We start from the raw sequence: 22416 nt of genomic DNA, 5'->3' as shown, positions 1-22416 counted from the left end.
TGAATCCCTCCACTAATAGTTCTATATGAATCCCTACACTAATAGTTCTATATGAATCCCTACACTAATAGTTCTATATGAATCCCTACATCAATAGTTCTATATGAATCCCTACACTAATAGTTCTACATGAATCCCTACACTAATAGTTCTATATGAATCCCTCCACTAATAGTTCTATATGAATCCCTCCACTAATAGTTCTATATGAATCCCTCCACTAATAGTTCTATATGAATCCCTACACTAATAGTTATATATGAATCCCTATACTAATAGTTCTATATGAATCCCTACATCAATAGTTCTATATGAATCCCTACACTAATAGTTCTATATGAATCCCTATACTAATAGTTCTATATGAATCCCTACATCAATAGTTCTATATGAATCCCTACACTAATAGTTCTATATGAATCCCTCCACTAATAGTTCTACATGAATCCCTACACTAATAGTTCTATATGAATCCCTACACTAATAGTTCTATATGAATCCCTACATCAATAGTTCTATATGAATCCCTACATCAATAGTTCTATATGAATCCCTACACTAATAGTTCTATATAAATCCCTACACTAATAGTTCTATATGAATCCCTACACTATTAGTTCTATATGAATCCCTACACTAATAGTTCTACATGAATCCCTACACTAATAGTTCTACATGAATCCCTCCACTAATAGTTCTATATGAATCCCTACACTAATAGTTATATCGAATCCCTACACTAATAGTTCTACATGAATCCCTCCACTAATAGTTCTATATGAATCCCTACACTAATAGTTCTATATGAATCCCTACACTAATAGTTCTATATGAATCCTACACTAATAGTTCTACATGAATCCCTACACTAATAGTTCTATATGAATCCCTACACTAATAGTTCTATATGAATCCCTACATCAATAGTTATATATGAATCCCTACACTAATAGTTCTATATGAATCCCTACATCAATAGTTCTATATGAATCCCTCCACTAATAGTTCTATATGAATCCCTACACTAATAGTTCTATATGAATCCCTCCACTAATAGTTCTATATGAATCCCTCCACTAATAGTTCTATATGAATCCCTCCACTAATAGTTCTATATGAATCCCTACACTAATAGTTCTATATGAATCCCTACACTAATAGTTCTATATGAATCCCTACACTAATAGTTCTATATGAATCCCTACATCAATAGTTCTATATGAATCCCTACACTAATAGTTCTACATGAATCCCTACATCAATAGTTCTATATGAATCCCTACACTAATAGTTCTATATGAATCCCTACACTAATAGTTCTACATGAATCCCTACACTAATAGTTCTATATGAATCCCTACACTAATAGTTCTATATGAATCCCTACACTAATAGTTCTATATGAATCCCTACACTAATAGTTCTACATGAATCCCTCCACTAATAGTTCTATATGAATCCCTACACTAATAGTTCTATATGAATCCCTACACTAATAGTTCTATATGAATCCCTACATCAATAGTTCTATATGAATCCCTACATCAATAGTTCTATATGAATCCCTACACTAATAGTTCTATATAAATCCCTACACTAATAGTTCTATATGAATCCCTACACTAATAGTTCTATATGAATCCCTACACTAATAGTTCTACATGAATCCCTACACTAATAGTTCTACATGAATCCCTCCACTAATAGTTCTATATGAATCCCTACACTAATAGTTCTATATGAATCCCTACATCAATAGTTCTATATGAATCCCTACATCAATAGTTCTATATGAATCCCTACACTAATAGTTCTATATGAATCCCTACACTAATAGTTCTATATGAGGGTATTTTCATCCATATCAGGTGAACCGTTTACAAATTAACGCACTTTCTATACCTAGTCCCCCCATTTTAGGAACCAAAAGTAATGGGTTATACATTAGTTATACATTAATTCCTTTACCATTAGTTATACAGTACCAGTCAAAAGTTTGGACACACCTACTCATTCAATGGTTTTTCTTAATTTTTACTATTTTCTACATTGTAGAATAATAGTGAAGACATAAAAACTATGAAATAACACATATGGAATCATGTAGTAACCAAAAAAGTGTTAAACAAATCAAAATTCTTCATATAGCCACCCTTTGCCTTGATGACAACTTTGCACACTCTTGGCATTCTCTCAACCAGCTTCAACTGCAATGCTTTTCCAACAGTCTTGAAGGAGTTCCCACATATGTTGAGCACTTGTTGGCTGCTTTTCCTTCACTCTGCGGTCCAACTCATCCCAAACCATCTCAATTGGGTTGAGGTCGGGGGATTGTGGAGGCCAGGTCATCTGATGCAGCACTCCATCACTCTCCTTCTTGGTCAAATAGCCCTTACACAGCCTGGAGGTGTGTTGGGTCATTGTCCTGTTGAAAAACAAATGATAGTCCCACTAAGCCCAAACCAGATGGGATGGCGTATCGCTGCAGAATGCTGTGGTAGCCATGCTGGTTAAGTGTGCCTTGAATTCTAAATAAATCACAGACTGTGTCACCAGCAAAGCACCCCCACACCATAACACCTCCTCCTCCATGCTTCACGGTGGGAAATACACATGCGGAGATCATCCGTTCACCCACACTGCGTCTCGCAAAGACACGCCGGTTGGAACCAAACATCTCAAATTTAGACTCATCAGACCAAAGGACACATTTCCACCGGTCTAATGTCCATTGCTCGTATTTGTTGGCCCATCCAAGTCTCCTCTTCTTATTGGTGTCCTTTAGTAGTGGTTTCTTTGCAGCAATTCGACCATGAAGGCCTGATTCACACAGTCCCCTCTGAACAGTTGATATTGAGATGTGTCTGCGACTTGTTTGTGAAGCATATTTAGTTATACATTAATTCCTTTACCATTAGTTATTCATTAATTCCTTTACCATTAGTTATTTATTAATTCCTTTACCTTTAGTTATACATTAAAGGCAATGAGGCCGGCCGCTTATCTACTTCCCCAGAGTCAGATGAATGCCCTTTACCTACTTCCCCAGAGTCAGATGAATGCCCCTTACCTACTTCCCCAGAGTCAGATGAATGCCCTTTACCTACTTCCCCAGAGTCAGATGAATGCCCTTTACCTACTTCCCCAGAGTCAGATGAATGCCCCTTACCTACTTCCCCAGAGTCAGATGAATGCCCTTTACCTACTTCCCCAGAGTCAGATGAATGCCCCTTACCTACTTCCCCAGAGTCAGATGAATGCCCTTTACCTACTTCCCCAGAGTCAGATGAATGCCCTTTACCTACTTCCCCAGAGTCAGATGAATGCCCCTTATCTACTTCCCCAGAGTCAGATGAATGCCCCTTATCTACTTCCCCAGAGTCAGATGAATGCCCCTTACCTACTTCCCCAGAGTCAGATGAATGCCCCTTATCTACTTCCCCAGAGTCAGATGAATGCCCTTACCTACTTCCCCAGAGTCAGATGAATGCCCCTTATCTACTTCCCCAGAGTCAGATGAATGCCCCTTATCTACTTCCCCAGAGTCAGATGAATGCCCTTTACCTACTTCCCCAGAGTCAGATGAATGCCCCTTACCTACTTCCCCAGAGTCAGATGAATGCCTTATCTACTTCCCCAGAGTCAGATGAATGCCCCTTACCTACTTCCCCAGAGTCAGATGAATGCCCCTTACCTACTTCCCCAGAGTCAGATGAATCTGCCCCTTTACCTACTTCCCCAGAGTCAGATGAATGCCCTTTACCTACTTCCCCAGAGTCAGATGAATGCCCCTTATCTACTTCCCCAGAGTCAGATGAATGCCCCTTATCTACTTCCCCAGAGTCAGATGAATGCCCTTTACCTACTTCCCCAGAGTCAGATGAATGCCCCTTACCTACTTCCCCAGAGTCAGATGAATGCCCCTTACCTACTTCCCCAGAGTCAGATGAATGCCCCTTACCTACTTCCCCAGAGTCAGATGAATGCCCCTTACCTACTTCCCCAGAGTCAGATGAATGCCCTTTACCTACTTCCCCAGAGTCAGATGAATGCCCCTTATCTACTTCCCCAGAGTCAGATGAATGCCCCTTATCTACTTCCCCAGAGTCAGATGAATGCCCCTTATCTACTTCCCCCAGAGTCAGATGAATGCCCCTTTACCTACTTCCCCAGAGTCAGATGAATGCCCCTTATCTACTTCCCCAGAGTCAGATGAATGCCCTTTACCTACTTCCCCAGAGTCAGATGAATGCCCTTTACCTACTTCCCCAGAGTCAGATGAATGCCCCTTACCTACTTCCCCAGAGTCAGATGAATGCCCTTTACCTACTTCCCCAGAGTCAGATGAATGCCCTTTACCTACTTCCCCAGAGTCAGATGAATGCCCCTTACCTACTTCCCCAGAGTCAGATGAATGCCCCTTACCTACTTCCCCAGAGTCAGATGAATGCCCTTTACCTACTTCCCCAGAGTCAGATGAATGCCCTTTACCTACTTCCCCAGAGTCAGATGAATGCCCCTTACCTACTTCCCCAGAGTCAGATGAACTCGTGGATGAAGGAAGTTAGAGGTAGTTTCGCGAGACAATGCTAACTAGTGTTAGTGCAATGACTGGAAGTCTATGGTATATGCTAGCATACCATAGACTTCCAGTCATAGCGCTAACGCTAGTAAGCAATTGCAATAGCGCTAGTTAGCAACGTCCTTCAAACTCTGCAACTGGATCCTGGACTTCCTGGCGGGCCGCCCCCAGGTGGTAAGGGTAGGTAACAACACATCTGCCACGCTGATCCTCAACACGGGGCCCTCGGGGTGCGTGCTCAGTCCCCTCCTGTACTCCCTGTTCACCCATGACTGCATGGCCAGGCACGACTCCAACGCCATCATTAAGTTTGCCGACGACACAACAGTGGTAGGCCTGATCACCGACAACGATGAGACAGCCTATAGGGAGGAGGTCAGAGACCTGGCAGAGTGGTACCAGGACAACAACCTCTCCCTCAATGTGAGCAAGACAAAGGAGATGATTGTGGACTACAGGAAGAAAAAAAAAGAGGACTGAGCACGCCCCCATTCTCATTGACGGGGCTGTAGTGGAACAGGTTGAGAGCTTCAAGTTCCTTGGTGTCCACATCACCAACAAACTATCATGGTCCAAACACATCAAGACAGTCGTGAAGAGGGCATGACAAAGCCTATTCCCCCTCAGGAGACTAAAAAGATTTGGCACGGGTCACCAGATCATCCAAAAGTTCTACAGCTGCACCATCGAGAGCATCCTGACCGTTTGCATCACCGCCTGGTATGGCAACTGCTCGGCATCCGGAGGGCCAAGTCTAGGTCCAAAAGTCTCCTTAACACCTTCTACCCCCATAAGACTGCTGAACAATTAATCAAATGGCCACCCGGACTATTTACACTGCTGCTACTCGCTGTTTATATCTATGTATAGTCACTTTACCCCTACCTACATGTACAAATTACCTGGACTAACCTGTACCTCCGCACATTGACTTGGTACCGGTACCCCCTGTATATAGCCTTGTTATTGTTATTTTATTGTGTTACTTTTTATTGTATTTTATTTTTTACTTTAGTTTATTTAGTAAATATTTATCTCAACTCTATTTCTTGAACTGCATTGTTGGTTAAGGTTAGTTGTAAGTAAGCATTTCACAGTAAGATCTCCACCTGTTGTATTCAGCCATGTGACAAATACAAAGTTCATCTGACCCTGGGGAAGTAGAATAAGGGCCACATTGCCAAAATCCCAAACAATCTCTTTAATTCCTTTACCATTAGTTATACATTCATTACATTTACCAATAGCTAAATACATCTTCAACAGCATATCCTTTCAGCTCACTGTCTGGTATAGGCCCAAAGTGGTCTGATCTAGCCTCAACTCAGGCCAGGAAGTGGTCTGATCTAGCCTCAACTCAGGCCAGGAAGTGGTCTGATCTAGCCTCAACTCAGGACAGGAAGTGGTCTGATCTAGCCTCAACTCAGGCCAGGAAGTGGTCTGATCTAGCCTCAACTCAGCCAGGAAGTGGTCTGATCTAGCCTCAACTCAGGCCAGGAAGTGGTCTGATCTAGCCCCAACTCAGGACAGGAAGTGGTCTGATCTAGCCTCCAACTCAGGCCAGAGAAGTGGTCTGATCTAGCTTCCTCAACTCAGGCCAGGAAGTGGTCTGATCTAGCCTCAACTCAGGCCAGGAAGTGGTCTGATCTAAACTCAACTCAGGCCAGGAAGTGGTCTGGATCTAAACTCAACTCAGGCCAGGGAAGTGGTCTGATCTAGCCTCAACTCAGGCCAGGAAGTGATCTGATCTAGCCTCAACTCAGGCCAGGAAGTGGTCTGATCTAGCCTCAACTCCAGGCCAGGAAGTGGTCTGATCTAGCCTCAACGCAGGCCAGGAAGTGGTCTGATCTAGCCTCAACTCAGGCCAGGAAGTGGTCTGATCTAGCCTCAACTCAGGCCAGGAAGTGGTCTGATCTAGCCTCAACTCAGGCCAGGAAGTGGTCTGATCTAGCCCCAACTCAGGACAGGAAGTGGTCTGATCTAGCCTCAACTCAGGCCAGGAAGTGGTCTGATCTAGCCTCAACTCAGGCCAGGAAGTGGTCTGATCTAGCCTCAACTCAGGCCAGGAAGTGGTCTGATCTAAACTCAACTCAGGCCAGGAAGTGGTCTGATCTAAACTCAACTCAGGCCAGGAAGTGGTCTGATCTAGCCTCAACTCAGGCCAGGAAGTGATCTGATCTAGCCTCAACTCAGGCCAGGAAGTGGTCTGATCTAGCCTCAACCCAGGCCAGGAAGTGGTCTGATCTAGCCTCAACGCAGGCCAGGAAGTGGTCTGATCTAGCCTCAACTCAGGCCAGGAAGTGGTCTGATCTAGCCTCAACTCAGGCCAGGAAGTGGTCTGATCTAGCCTCAACCCAGGCCAGGAAGTGGTCTGATCTAGCCTCAACGCAGGCCAGGAAGTGGTCTGATCTAGCCTCAACGCAGGCCAGGAAGTGGTCTGATCTAGCCTCAACGCAGGCCAGGAAGTGGTCTGATCTAGCCTCAACTCAGGCCAGGGTAGAATAGAAGTACACTCCCCAACAAACATACCAGTCAATATTGAAACAACAGTCATGAAATAATGTGCTTTTATTGCTATAATATCCAGTGAGTTGTTCCGTCGGAGGAATCAATACCATAGAAGTAGAATTCATTCTATAAACAGAACCCCTCATTCTATAACCTCTAATTCTATATAGGGAACCTTTCCAACAGCCTTCCAGGAAATCCTTCCAAAACTCTGTCTGGTTGGCTGGTTTCAATCCTTTCCACTGTCTGCTACCATGGTCTTACCTGGCAGGTAAAATGAGCTAGTTAGACTAGTACATTAAAATAGCTCAAAACACGTCCACTCACCAGCTGACATCGTTTTTTCTTCTAAACATTAGTGTTTTTAAAATCTGTGTTTCTTTGCCATGTATCCCAGAAAGGAACAATGTTGATCTACAAACAACATATTTTAAAGGGTGAAATTCAGAAACCTTGTTCCAGAGTGAAGGGTGTTTGAAAGAGAAACCAATGGGCCTATAAAAAGCCAACAAAGCTCTCGTACAAAGCAAAAGGAATGGTTGGTTCACAGTCTCTATTAAAGGGTGGACAAAACGACGTCGTCCTACTAAAGAAATCATGAGCTGTGCCTCCTCATTGACACATGGATGCCTTAGAAAGCAGAGGTGGTGCATAAACACACACATCAGTCTAAACCAGGGCTCTCCAACCCTGTTCCTGGAGGATACCCTCCTGTAGGTTTTCACTCCAACCCTGTTCCTAGAGAGCAACCCTCCTGTAGGTTTTCACTCCAACCCTGTTCCTGGAGGATACCCTCCTGTAGGTTTTCACTCCAACCCTGTTCCTGGAGGATACCCTCCTGTAGGTTTTCACTCCAACCCTGTTCCTGGAGGATACCCTCCTGTAGGTTTTCACTCCAACCCTGTTCCTGGAGAGCAACCCTCCTGTAGGTTTTCACTCCAACCCTGTTCCTGGAGGATACCCTCCTGTAGGTTTTCACTCCAACCCTAATCTAGCACACCTGATTCAAATAATTAGCTGTTTTATAAACTGAACCAGGTTAGTTACAACTGGGGTTGGAGCGAAAACCTACAGGAGGGTCTCTCTCCAGGAACAGGGTATCCTCCAGGAACAGGGTTGGAGTTAAAACCTACAGGAGGGTCTCTCTCCAGGAACAGGGTTGGAGTGAAAACCTACAGGAGGGTATCCTCCAGGAACAGGGCTGGAGAGCCCTGGTCTAAACACACAGAGGTCTAAGAAAACATCCTTTATTGTAAAGGATCGACTCCACCCTCACAGGGCCAGATCAGAACCCTCAGAAAACACGACCAACATTATTTCCACTCTGCTGCTCTATAGAATAGATTCTAACATGGAGACGATACATAGTAAAGACTGTCTCTAGATACAGACACACAGACAGGTGGTTAGAAAAGTCATCTGAGGCAAAGTGAGCCGCTATTCCAGCAGGAGGTGGAGAGAGGAGAGGGTGAAGGAAGAGGCCTAAAGGAGGGGACGGAGGAGTCTAGAAGAGGCTTGATCAGGGTCCTCCTGGTCCTCACTGGCTCCGTGGTCAGTAAGAATCCTTCCCCTGGGTCAGGTGGGGTCGACTAGCTGAACAGGTAACACTACGGATCACCTCCATCCACCTGGAGACAGACAGACAGACAGGTTAGAGAGACAGACAGGTAACACTACGGATCACCTCCATCCACCTGGAGACAGACAGACAGACAGGTTAGAGAGACAGACAGGTAACACTACGGATCACCTCCATCCACCTGGAGACAGACAGACAGACAGGTTAGAGAGACAGACAGGTAACACTACGGATCACCTCCATCCACCTGGAGACAGACAGACAGACAGGTTAGAGAGACAGACAGGTAACACTACGGATCACCTCCATCCACCTGGAGACAGACAGACAGGTTAGAGAGACAGACAGGTAACACTACGGATCACCTCCATCCACCTGGAGACAGACAGACAGACAGGTTAGAGAGACAGACAGGTAACACTACGGATCACCTCCATCCACCTGGAGACAGACAGACAGACAGGTTAGAGAGACAGACAGGTAACACTACGGATCACCTCCATCCACCTGGAGACAGACAGACAGGATAGAGAGACAGACAGGTAACACTACGGATCACCTCCATCCACCTGGAGACAGACAGACAGACAGACAGACAGGTTAGAGAGACAGACAGGTAACACTACGGATCACCTCCATCCACCTGGAGACAGACAGACAGGTTAGAGAGACAGACAGGTAACACTACGGATCACCTCCATCCACCTGGAGAAAGACAGACAGACAGGTTAGACAGACAGACAGGTAACACTACGGGATCACCTCCATCCACCTGGAGACAGACAGACAGGTTAGACAGACAGACAGGTAACACTACGGGATCACCTCCATCCACCTGGAGAAAGACAGAATGAAGACACCAAAACCAAAACACCACCCTACACTACTGAAGACAACACAACACAACACCACACTATGGAAGACAACACAACCAAACACCACACAACACTACTGAAGACAACACAACCAAACACTACTGAAGACAACACAACCAAACACCACACTACTGAAGACAACACAACCAAACACTACACTACACTACTGAAGACAACACAACCAAACACCACACTACACTACTGAAGACAACACAACCAACACTACACTACTGAAGACAACACAACCAAACACCACACTACACTACTGAAGACAACACAACCAAACACCACACTACACTACTGAAGACAACACAACCAAACACTACACTACTGAAGACAACACAACCAAACACTACACTACTGAAGACAACACAACCAACACTACACTACTGAAGACAACACAACCAAACACCACACTACACTACTGAAGACAACACAACCAAACACCACACTACACTACTGAAGACAACACAACCAAACACCACACTACACTACTGAAGACAACACAACCAAACACCACACTACACTACTGAAGACAACACAACCAAACACCACACTACACTACTGAAGACAACACAACCAAACACTACACTACACTACTGAAGACAACACAACCAAACACCACACTACACTACTGAAGACAACACAACCAACACTACACTACTGAAGACAACACAACACAACCAAACACTACACTACTGAAGACAACACAACCAAACACCACACTACACTACTGAAGACAACACAACCAACACTACACTACTGAAGACAACACAACACAACCAACACTACACTACTGAAGACAACACAACCAAACACTACACTACACTACTGAAGACAACACAACCAAACACCACACTACTGAAGACAACACAACCAACACTACACTACTGAAGACAACACAACCAAACACCACACTACACTACTGAAGACAACACAACCAAACACCACACTACTGAAGACAACACAACCAAACACCACACTACTGAAGACAACACAACCAAACACCACACTACTGAAGACAACACAACCAAACACTACACTACACTACTGAAGACAACACAACCAAACACTACACCACACTACTGAAGACAACACAACCAAACACCACACTACACTACTGAAGACAACACAACCAAACACCACACTACACTACTGAAGACAACACAACCAACACTACACTACTGAAGACAACACAACCAAACACTACACTACTGAAGACAACACAACCAACACTACACTACTGAAGACAACACAACCAAACACCACACTACACTACTGAAGACAACACAACCAAACACTACACTACTGAAGACAACACAACCAAACACCACACTACTGAAGACAACACAACCAAACACTACACTACACTACTGAAGACAACACAACCAAACACTACACTACACTACTGAAGACAACACAACCAAACACCACACTACACTACTGAAGACAACACAACCAAACACCACACTACACTACTGAAGACAACACAACCAAACACCACACTACTGAAGACAACACAACCAAACACTACACTACACTACTGAAGACAACACAACCAAACACTACACTACACTACTGAAGACAACACAACCAAACACCACACTACTGAAGACAACACAACCAAACACCACACTACACTACTGAAGACAACACAACCAAACACTACACTACACTACTGAAGACAACACAACCAACACTACACTACTGAAGACAACACAACCAAACACCACACTACACTACTGAAGACAACACAACCAACACTACACTACTGAAGACAACACAACCAAACACCACACTACACTACTGAAGACAACACAACCAACACTACACTACTGAAGACGACACAACCAAACACCACACTACACTACTGAAGACAACACAACCAACACTACACTACTGAAGACAACACAACCAAACACTACACTACTGAAGACAACACAACCAAACACTACACCACTGAAGACAACACAACCAAACACTACACTACACTACTGAAGACAACACAACCAAACACCACACTACACTACTGAAGACAACACAACCAACACTACACTACACTACTGAAGACAACACAACACAACCAAACACCACACTACACTACTGAAGACAACACAACCAACACTACACTACTGAAGACAACACACCCAAACACCACACTACACTACTGAAGACAACACAACCAAACACCACACTACTGAAGACAACACAACCAAACACCACACTACACTACTGAAGACAACACAACCAAACACCACACTACTGAAGACAACACAACCAACACTACACTACATTACTGAAGACAACACAACCAAACACCACACTACACTACTGAAGACAACACAACCAAACACCACACTACACTACTGAAGACAACACAACCAAACACCACACTACTGAAGACAACACAACCAACACTACACTACATTACTGAAGACAACACAACCAAACACCACACTACACTACTGAAGACAACACAACCAAACACCACACTACTGAAGACAACACAACCAACACTACACTACATTACTGAAGACAACACAACCAAACACCACACTACACTACTGAAGACAACACAACCAAACACCACACTACACTACTGAAGACAACACAACCAAACACCACACTACTGAAGACAACACAACCAAACACCACACTACTGAAGACAACACAACCAAACACCACACTACTGAAGACAACACAACCAAACACCACACTACACTACTGAAGACAACACAACCAAACACTACACTACTGAAGACAACACAACCAAACACCACACTACACTACTGAAGACAACACAACCAAACACCACACTACACTACTGAAGACAACACAACCAAACACTACACTACTGAAGACAACACAACCAAACACCACACTACTGAAGACAACACAACCAAACACTACACTACTGAAGACAACACAACCAAACACTACACTACTGAAGACAACACAACCAAACACTACACTACATTACTGAAGACAACACAACCAAACACCACACTACACTACTGAAGACAACACAACCAAACACCACACTATGGAAGACAACACAACCAAACACCACACAACACTACTGAAGACAACTGTTAGATTAATTTGGATTTTAAGAATAATGACTAAAGGATTTCACCCCAAATACAGTATAAATGTGTAAACTGTGTTATAATGTAGTGTCAACCAACTAACAGAGGGGGGCGGGACTAAACATTCCAGGGTGAATGAGAAGGTGGAAACTGTTTAAGAAAGCCTCCTAAAGGTGGGAGGAGCAAAGTGCCTTTGTATGTCAAGGGGTATGAAACAGGAGGGTATGGGTTTGGGCGCCAGAGCTCTCCATGAATAAATATACCGATAATACTTGTGGGTTGTGGACCTTGAATCATTTATGATTAAAACCAGAGCCTTACAACCTCTGGTAATGATTCAAGCTTAGGTTGAATTAGAGATAGAAATGCACATGACAACAACACAACCAAACACTACACTACTGAAGACAACAACCAAACACCACACTACTGAAGACAACACAACCAAACACTACACTACTGAAGACAACAACCAAACACTACACTACTGAAGACAACACAACCAAACACTACTGAAGACAACACAACCAACACTACACTACTGAAGACAACACAACCAAACACCACACTACTGAAGACAACACAACCAAACACTACTGAAGACAACACAACCAAACACCACACTACTGAAGACAACACAACCAAACACCACACTACACTACTGAAGACAACACAACCAAACACTACTGAAGACAACACAACCAAACACCACACTACTGAAGACAACACAACCAAACACCACACTACTGAAGACAACACAACCAAACACCACACTACTGAAGACAACACAACCAAACACCACACTACTGAAGACAACACAACCAAACACTACTGAAGACAACACAACCAAACACCACACTACTGAAGACAACACAACCAAACACCACACTACACTACTGAAGACAACACAACCAAACACTACTGAAGACAACACAACCAAACACCACACTACTGAAGACAACACAACCAAACACCACACTACTGAAGACAACACAACCAAACACCACACTACTGAAGACAACACAACCAAACACCACACTACACTACTGAAGACAACACAACCAAACACCACACTACTGAAGACAACACAACCAAACACCACACTACTGAAGACAACACAACCAAACACCACACCACACTACTGAAGACAACACAACCAAACACCACACTACACTACTGAAGACAACACAACCAAACACCACACTACTGAAGACAACACAACCAAACACCACACTACTGAAGACAACACAACCAAACACCACACTACTGAAGACAACACAACCAAACACCACACTACACTACTGAAGACAACACAACCAAACACCACACCACACTACTGAAGACAACACAACCAAACACCACACTACTGAAGACAACACAACCAAACACTACTGAAGACAACACAACCAAACACCACACTACTGAAGACAACACAACCAAACACCACACTACTGAAGACAACACAACCAAACACCACACTACACTACTGAAGACAACACAACCAAACACCACACTACTGAAGACAACACAACCAAACACTACTGAAGACAACACAACCAAACACCACACTACTGAAGACAACACAACCAAACACCACACTACACTACTGAAGACAACACAACCAAACACTACTGAAGACAACACAACCAAACACCACACTACTGAAGACAACACAACCAAACACCACACTACTGAAGACAACACAACCAAACACCACACTACTGAAGACAACACAACCAAACACCACACTACACTACTGAAGACAACACAACCAAACACCACACTACTGAAGACAACACAACCAAACACCACACTACTGAAGACAACACAACCAAACACCACACCACACTACTGAAGACAACACAACCAAACACCACACTACACTACTGAAGACAACACAACCAAACACCACACTACTGAAGACAACACAACCAAACACCACACTACTGAAGACAACACAACCAAACACCACACTACTGAAGACAACACAACCAAACACCACACTACACTACTGAAGACAACACAACCAAACACCACACTACTGAAGACAACACAACCAAACACTACTGAAGACAACACAACCAAACACCACACTACTGAAGACAACACAACCAAACACCACACTACACTACTGAAGACAACACAACCAAACACTACTGAAGACAACACAACCAAACACCACACTACTGAAGACAACACAACCAAACACCACACTACTGAAGACAACACAACCAAAACACCACACTACTGAAGACAACACAACCAAACACCACACTACACTACTGAAGACAACACAACCAAACACCACACTACTGAAGACAACACAACCAAACACCACACTACTGAAGACAACACAACCAAACACCACACCACACTACTGAAGACAACACAACCAAACACCACACTACACTACTGAAGACAACACAACCAAACACCACACTACTGAAGACAACACAACCAAACACCACACTACTGAAGACAACACAACCAAACACCACACTACTGAAGACAACACAACCAAACACCACACCACACTACTGAAGACAACACAACCAAACACCACACCACACTACTGAAGACAACACAACGAAACACCACACTACTGAAGACAACACAACCAAACACCACACTACACTACTGAAGACAACACAACCAAACACTACACTACACTACTGAAGACAACACAACCAAACACCACACTACTGAAGACAACACAACCAACACTACACTACTGAAGACAACACAACCAAACACCACACTACACTACTGAAGACAACACAACCAAACACCACACTACTGAAGACAACACAACCAAACACCACACTACTGAAGACAACACAACCAAACACCACACTACTGAAGACAACACACCCAAACACTACACTACACTACTGAAGACAACACAACCAAACACCACACTACACTACTGAAGACAACACATCCAAACACTACACTACTGAAGACACACAACCAAACACTACGGAAGACAACACAACCAAACACTACTGAAGACAACACAACCAAACACTACGGAAGACAACACAACCAACACTACTGAAGACAACACAACCAAACACTACTGAAGACAACACAACCAAACACTACTGAAGACAACACAACCAACACTACACTACTGAAGACAACACAACCAAACACTACTGAAGACAACACAACCAAACAATACTGAAGACAACACAACCAACACTACACTACTGAAGACAACACAACCAAACACTACTGAAGACAACACAACCAAACACTACACTACTGAAGACAACACAACCAACACTACACTACTGAAGACAACACAACCAACACTACACTACTGAAGACAACACAACCAAACACTACACTACTGAAGACAACACAACCAAACACTACTGAAGACAACACAACCAAACACTACTGAAGACAACACAACCAAACACTACTGAAGACATTACATTTACATTACATTTACGTCATTTAGCAGACGCTCTTATCCAGAGCGACTTACAAATTGGTGCATTCACCTTATAGCCAGTGGGACAACCACTTTACAATGTATTTTTTTATTTTTTTTGGGGGGGGTAGAATGTTTACTGGTGTTTAAGGTGGTGAGTGACTCCGCTGTCCTGGCGTCGTGAGGGAGCTTGTTCCACCATTGGGGTGCCAGAGCAGTGAACAGTTTTGACTAGGCTGAGCGGGAACTGTGCTTCCGTAGAGGTAGGGGAGGCCAGCAGGCCAGAGGTGGATGAACGCAGTGCCCTCGTTTGGGTGTAGGGACTGATCAGAGCCTGAAGGTACGGAGGTGCCGTTCCCCTCACAGCTCCGTAGGCAAGCACCATGGTCTTGTAGCAGATGCGAGCTTCAACTGGAAGCCAGTGGAGTGTGCGGAGGAGCGGAGTGACGTGAGAGAACTTGGGAAGGTTGAACACCAGACGGGCTGCGGCATTCTGGATGAGTTGTAGGGGTTTAATGGCACAGGCAGGGAGCCCAGCCAACAGCGAGTTGCAGTAATCCAGACGGGAGATGATTAGGACCTGTGCCGCTTCCTGTGTAAGGCAGGGTCGTACTCTCCGAATGTTGTAGAGCATGAACCTACAGGATCGGGTCACCGCCTTGATGTTAGCGGACAACGACAGGGTGTTGTCCAGGGTCACGCCAAGGCTCTTCGCACTCTGGGAGGAGGACACAACGGAGTTGTCAACCGTGATGGCGAGATCATGGAACGGGCAGTCCTTCCCGGGAGGAAGAGCAGCTCCGTCTTGCCAAGGTTCAGCTTGAGGTGGTGATCCGTCATCCATACTGATATGTCTGCCAGATATGCAGAGATGCGATTCGCCACCTGGTTATCAGAAGGGGGGACAACACAACCAAACACTACACTACTGAAGACAACACAACCAAACACCACACTACTGAAGACAACACAACCAAACACTACTGAAGACAACACAACCAAACACCACACTACTGAAGATAAAACCACACTACAGGACGGTCAGCAAGACAACACCACTACAGGACGGTCAGCAAGACAACACCACTACAGGATGGTCAGCAAGACAACACCACTACAGGACGGTCAGCAAAACAACACCACTACAGGACGGTCAGCAAGACAACACCACTACAGGACGGTCAGCAAGACAACACCACTACAGGACGGTCAGCAAGACAACACCACTACAGGACGGTCAGCAAGACAACACCACTACAGGACGGTCAGCAAGACAACACCACTACAGGACGGTCAGCAAGACAACACCACTACAGGACGGTCAGCAAGACAACGTACCTCTGGAAGGTGTACTGGCTCTCTGACCTGAAGTAGTACACATGAGACTTGAAGTGGAGCTTGAAAACGTAGTCCTTCTGGATGTTCTCCGTCTCCGCAGGAACTGTCAACGAGTAGCCTAGCAACGGGAGGCTGGCCAGAGGGTAGTCATCCTATAGGGGACAGAAGGAGAGGACCTTTAGACTACTGCATCCCATAATACATACTATATAATACACTACCCAGAGGGTAGTCATCCTTTAGGCTGAAGTTGGTGAAGAGCACCCAGAGTTAGGTTTAGGTTAGGGTCCTTACCTGATGTGATTTGTAGAAGAACAGGCTGAAGTTGGTTAAGACCACCCAGAGTTTCTGCCATCCATTACTGTTCTTAAACTTCCTCAGCAGGTTCCCTGATAACTGGTTCTGATAGGGGGAGAGAGGACCAATACGAAGAGACATTAAGACAGGATTAACCAATAGGAAGAGAGATTAACACAGGTCCAACATGGCTACTGTATCAGGCATGCAAATGAATCCTACGGCGTTCAGCAGAAAAATAAACATCAGTACTGTCAGTAGCCTTTAACTCATTAACCCTTTATAGCTAGCAGGGATGCTAGGCCAACAGCCTCATGGTACTACTGAACAACTCATTAACCCTTTATAGCTAGCAGGGATGCTAGGCCAACAGCCTCATGGTACTACTGAACAACTCATTAACCCTTTATAGCTAGCAGGGATGCTAGGCCAACAGCCTCATGGTACTACTGAACAGTAATATTGCCTGTTATGTGATCGTGGACAACATCTTTGCATGGACAGCTTGTGTGCCTGGTGGGAAAACTAGAGCACCAGTCTAAAGAACGTGTTGAAGTTACAATGTTGTTGTATCCGGTTACATCACACCTCCCTGTAACAAGCATCAACTGTATTCACTTTGGTTCAGTCCCATATTTTTGCTACATTCCTAAGAGTCAATGTATAATTGGAAGCAGAGTGATATGTAACAGTATTTTGTGAAGTGCACCAGTCCCTCCTGCAGCAATGCACCCCCACAGCATGATGCTGCCACCCCCGTGCTTCACGGTTGGGATGGTGTTCTTCGGCTTGCAAGCAACCCCCTTTTTTCCTCCAAACATAATGATGGTCATTATGGCCAAACAGTTCTATTTTTGTTTCATCAGACCAGAGGACATTTCTCCAAAAAGTATGATCTTTGTCCCCATGTGCAGTTGCAAACCGTAGTCTGGCTTTTTTATGGCGATTTTGGAGCAGTGGCTTCTTCCTTGCTGGGCGGCCTATCAGGTTATGTCGATATAGGACTCGTTTTACTGTGGAAATAGATAATTTTGTACCTGTTTTCCTCCAGCATCTTCACAAGGTCCTTTGCTGTTGTTCTGGGATTGATTTGCACTTTTCGCACTCAAAGTACCTTAATCTCTAAGAGACAGAACACGTCTCCCTTCATGAGCGGTATGATGGCTGCGTGATCCCATGGTGTTTATACTTGCGTACTATTGTTTGTACAGATGAACGTGGTACCTTCAGGCGTTTGGAAATTGCTCCCAAGGATGAACCAGACTTGTGGAGGTCTAAAAAAAATTTCTGAGGTCTTGGCTGATTTCTTTTGATTTTCCCAAGATGCCAAGCAAAGAGGCACTGAGTTTGAAGGTAGGCCTTGAAATACATCCACAGGTACACCTCCAACTGACTGAAATGATATAATTAGCCTATCAGAAGCTTCTAAAGCCATGACATCATTTTCTGGAATTTTCCAAGCTGTTTAAAGGCACAGTCAACTTAGTGTATGTAAACTTCTGACCCACTGGAATTGTGATACAGTGAATTATAAGTGAAATAATCTGTCTGTAAACAATTGTTGGAAAAATTACTTGCGTCATGCACAAAGTAGATGTCCTAACCGACTTGCCAAAACTATAGTTTGTTAACAAGGAATGTGTGGAGTGGTGGAAAAGTTTTTAATGACTCCAACCTAAGTGTATGTAAACTTCCGACTTCAACTGTAGATAATAGAACAGTAGATAGGCATGGTGGTTTGAATCAGCAGGTCAAGCTCTCCATCAGCCTCTCTATTGTTCTAGATCTATGTGTAACAGCAGTCCCATACAGTCAGGTTCAGTTCTACAGATCCAGTTTAATACTGTTGTGTTCTATGTCATTCTGTTGGCCCAGTCCCTTTACTTCTCTTCTGGAGCTGGTGTCAGTAAAGGACAGGCTCTGGGCCCGGTACCAGCACACCACTGACAGAGATGCTGGACCCTGAACCCTCAGCCCTGGCTCTGGGCCCGGTACCAGCACACCACTGACAGAGATGCTGGACCCTGAACCCTCAGCCCTGGCTCTGGGCCCCGTACCAGCACACCACTGACAGAGATGCTGGACCCTGAACCCTCAGCCCTGGCTCTGGGCCCGGTACCAGCACACCACTGACAGAGATGCTGGACCCTGAACCCTCAGCCCTGGCTCTGGGCCCGGTACCAGCACACCACTGACAGAGATGCTGGACCCTGAACCCTCAGCCCTGGCTCTGGGCCCCGTACCAGCACACCACTGACAGAGATGCTGGACCCTGAACCCTCAGCCCTGGCTCTGGGCCCGGTACCGTGCTAGGCCCCCTGCAGCCTGGTCTACGGCTAGAGAACAGCACCTCTAACTGACTGACTGGACCAGGGTCCAGGGAGACGGAGGGACAAAGAGAGAGGGAAGGACAGTGAGAGAAAGAACAGGTAAAACACAGACAGACAGACAGACAGCACCAGTGTTAGACAGACAGACAGACAGACAGCACCAGTGTTAGACAGACAGACAGACAGCACCAGTGTTAGACAGACAGGTACTCTGGAGCAGACTGAACAGGAATATCAGATAGGGACAAGAGAGTGAGAGAGAGGGAAGACAATACCACACTGAGACACACTGAGACGCAATACACTGAGACACACTACACTAAGACACACTGAGACACAACACACTGAGACACACTACACAGACACACTGAGACGCAATACACAGACACACACTACACTGAGACACACTACACTGAGACACAATACACTGAGACACAATACACAGAAACAAACTGAGAGACAGTACACTGAGACACAATACACTGAGACACAACACACTGAGACACAACACACTGAGACACAACACACTGAGACACAACACACTGAGACACAACACACTGAGACACACTACACTGAGACACAATACACAGACACACACTGAGACACACTACACTGAGACACAATACACAGACACAAACTGAGACACAGTACACTGAGACACAACACACTGAGACACAACACACTGAGACACAACACACTGAGACACAACACACTGAGACACACTACACTGAGACACAATACACTGAGACACAATACACAGACACAAACTGAGACACACTACACTGAGACACAATACACTGAGACACAATACACAGACACACTGAGACACAATACACAGACACACACTGAGACACACTACACTGAGACACACTACACTGAGACACAATACACTGAGACACAATACAAAGACACAAACTGAGACACAGTACACTGAGACACAGTACACTGAGACACAGTACAGAGACACACTGAGACACAGTACACTGAGACACAGTACACTGAGACACAATACACTGAGACACAGTACACTGAGACACAATACAAAGACACAAACTGAGACACAGTACACTGAGACACAGTACACTGAGACACAGTACAGAGACACACTGAGACACAGTACACTGAGACACAATACACTGAGACACAGTACACTGAGACACAGTACACTGAGACACAATACACTGAGACACAGTACAGAGACACAGTACACTGAGACACAACACACTGAGACACAACACACTGAGACACAATACACTAAGACACACTACACTGAGACACAATACACAGACACTAAACTGAGACAATACACTGAGACACACTGAGACACAATACACTGAGACACAATACACTGAGACAATACACTGAGACACAACACACTGAGACACAATACACTGAGACACAACACGCTGAGACACAATACACTGAGACACACCACACATACACTAAACTGAGACACACTGAGACAATACACTGAGACACACTGAGACACAATACACTGAGACACAATACACTGAGACACAATACACTGAGACACAATACACTGAGACAATACACAGAGACACAATACACAGAGACAACATACGTAGACACAATACACTGAGACACATTACACTAAGACACACTACACTGAGATGCAATACACTGAGACGCAATACACTGAGACACAATACACTGACACAAACTGAGACACAAGACACAATACACTGAGACACACTACACTGAGACACACTACACTGAGACACACCATACATATACTAAACTGAGACACACTGAGACAATACACTGAGGCACACTACACTGAGACAATACATTTAGATACAATACACAGTGACAATACACTGAGACACAATACACTGAGACACAACACACTGAGACACAATACACTGAGACACAATACACAGTGACAATACACTGAGACAATACTGAGACACAATACACAGTGACAATACACTGAGACACAATACACTGAGACACAATACACTGAGACACAACACACTGAGACACAACACACAGAGACACAACACACAGACACAATACACTGAGACGCAATACACTGAGACACAACACACTGAGACACAATACACTGAGACACAATACACAGACACAAACTGAGACACACTACACTGAGACACAATACACTGAGACACAATACACAGACACACTGAGACACAATACACAGACACACTGAGACACAATACACAGACACACACTGAGACACACTACACTGAGACACAATACACTGAGACACAATACACTGAGACACAATACAAAGACACAAACTGAGACACAGTACACTGAGACACAGTACACTGAGACACAGTACACTGAGACACAGTACACTGAGACACAACACACTGAGACACAATACACAGACAC

The 22416-nt window shown here is 44.5% G+C and overlaps 1 pseudogene; it reads right to left on the bottom strand.

The window, feature by feature from the left end:
• Positions 1–8280: 8280 nt before the first annotated feature.
• Positions 8281–22416, bottom strand: part of LOC121561628 — a 93505-nt pseudogene continuing 79369 nt past the window's right edge.

This window comes from Coregonus clupeaformis, unplaced genomic scaffold (genome assembly GCF_020615455.1).
Source record: "Coregonus clupeaformis isolate EN_2021a unplaced genomic scaffold, ASM2061545v1 scaf1725, whole genome shotgun sequence".
NCBI lineage: Eukaryota > Metazoa > Chordata > Actinopteri > Salmoniformes > Salmonidae > Coregonus > Coregonus clupeaformis.
The sequence above is the reverse complement of the archived record's forward strand: the minus strand, read 5'-3'. Positions and strand labels throughout refer to the sequence as shown.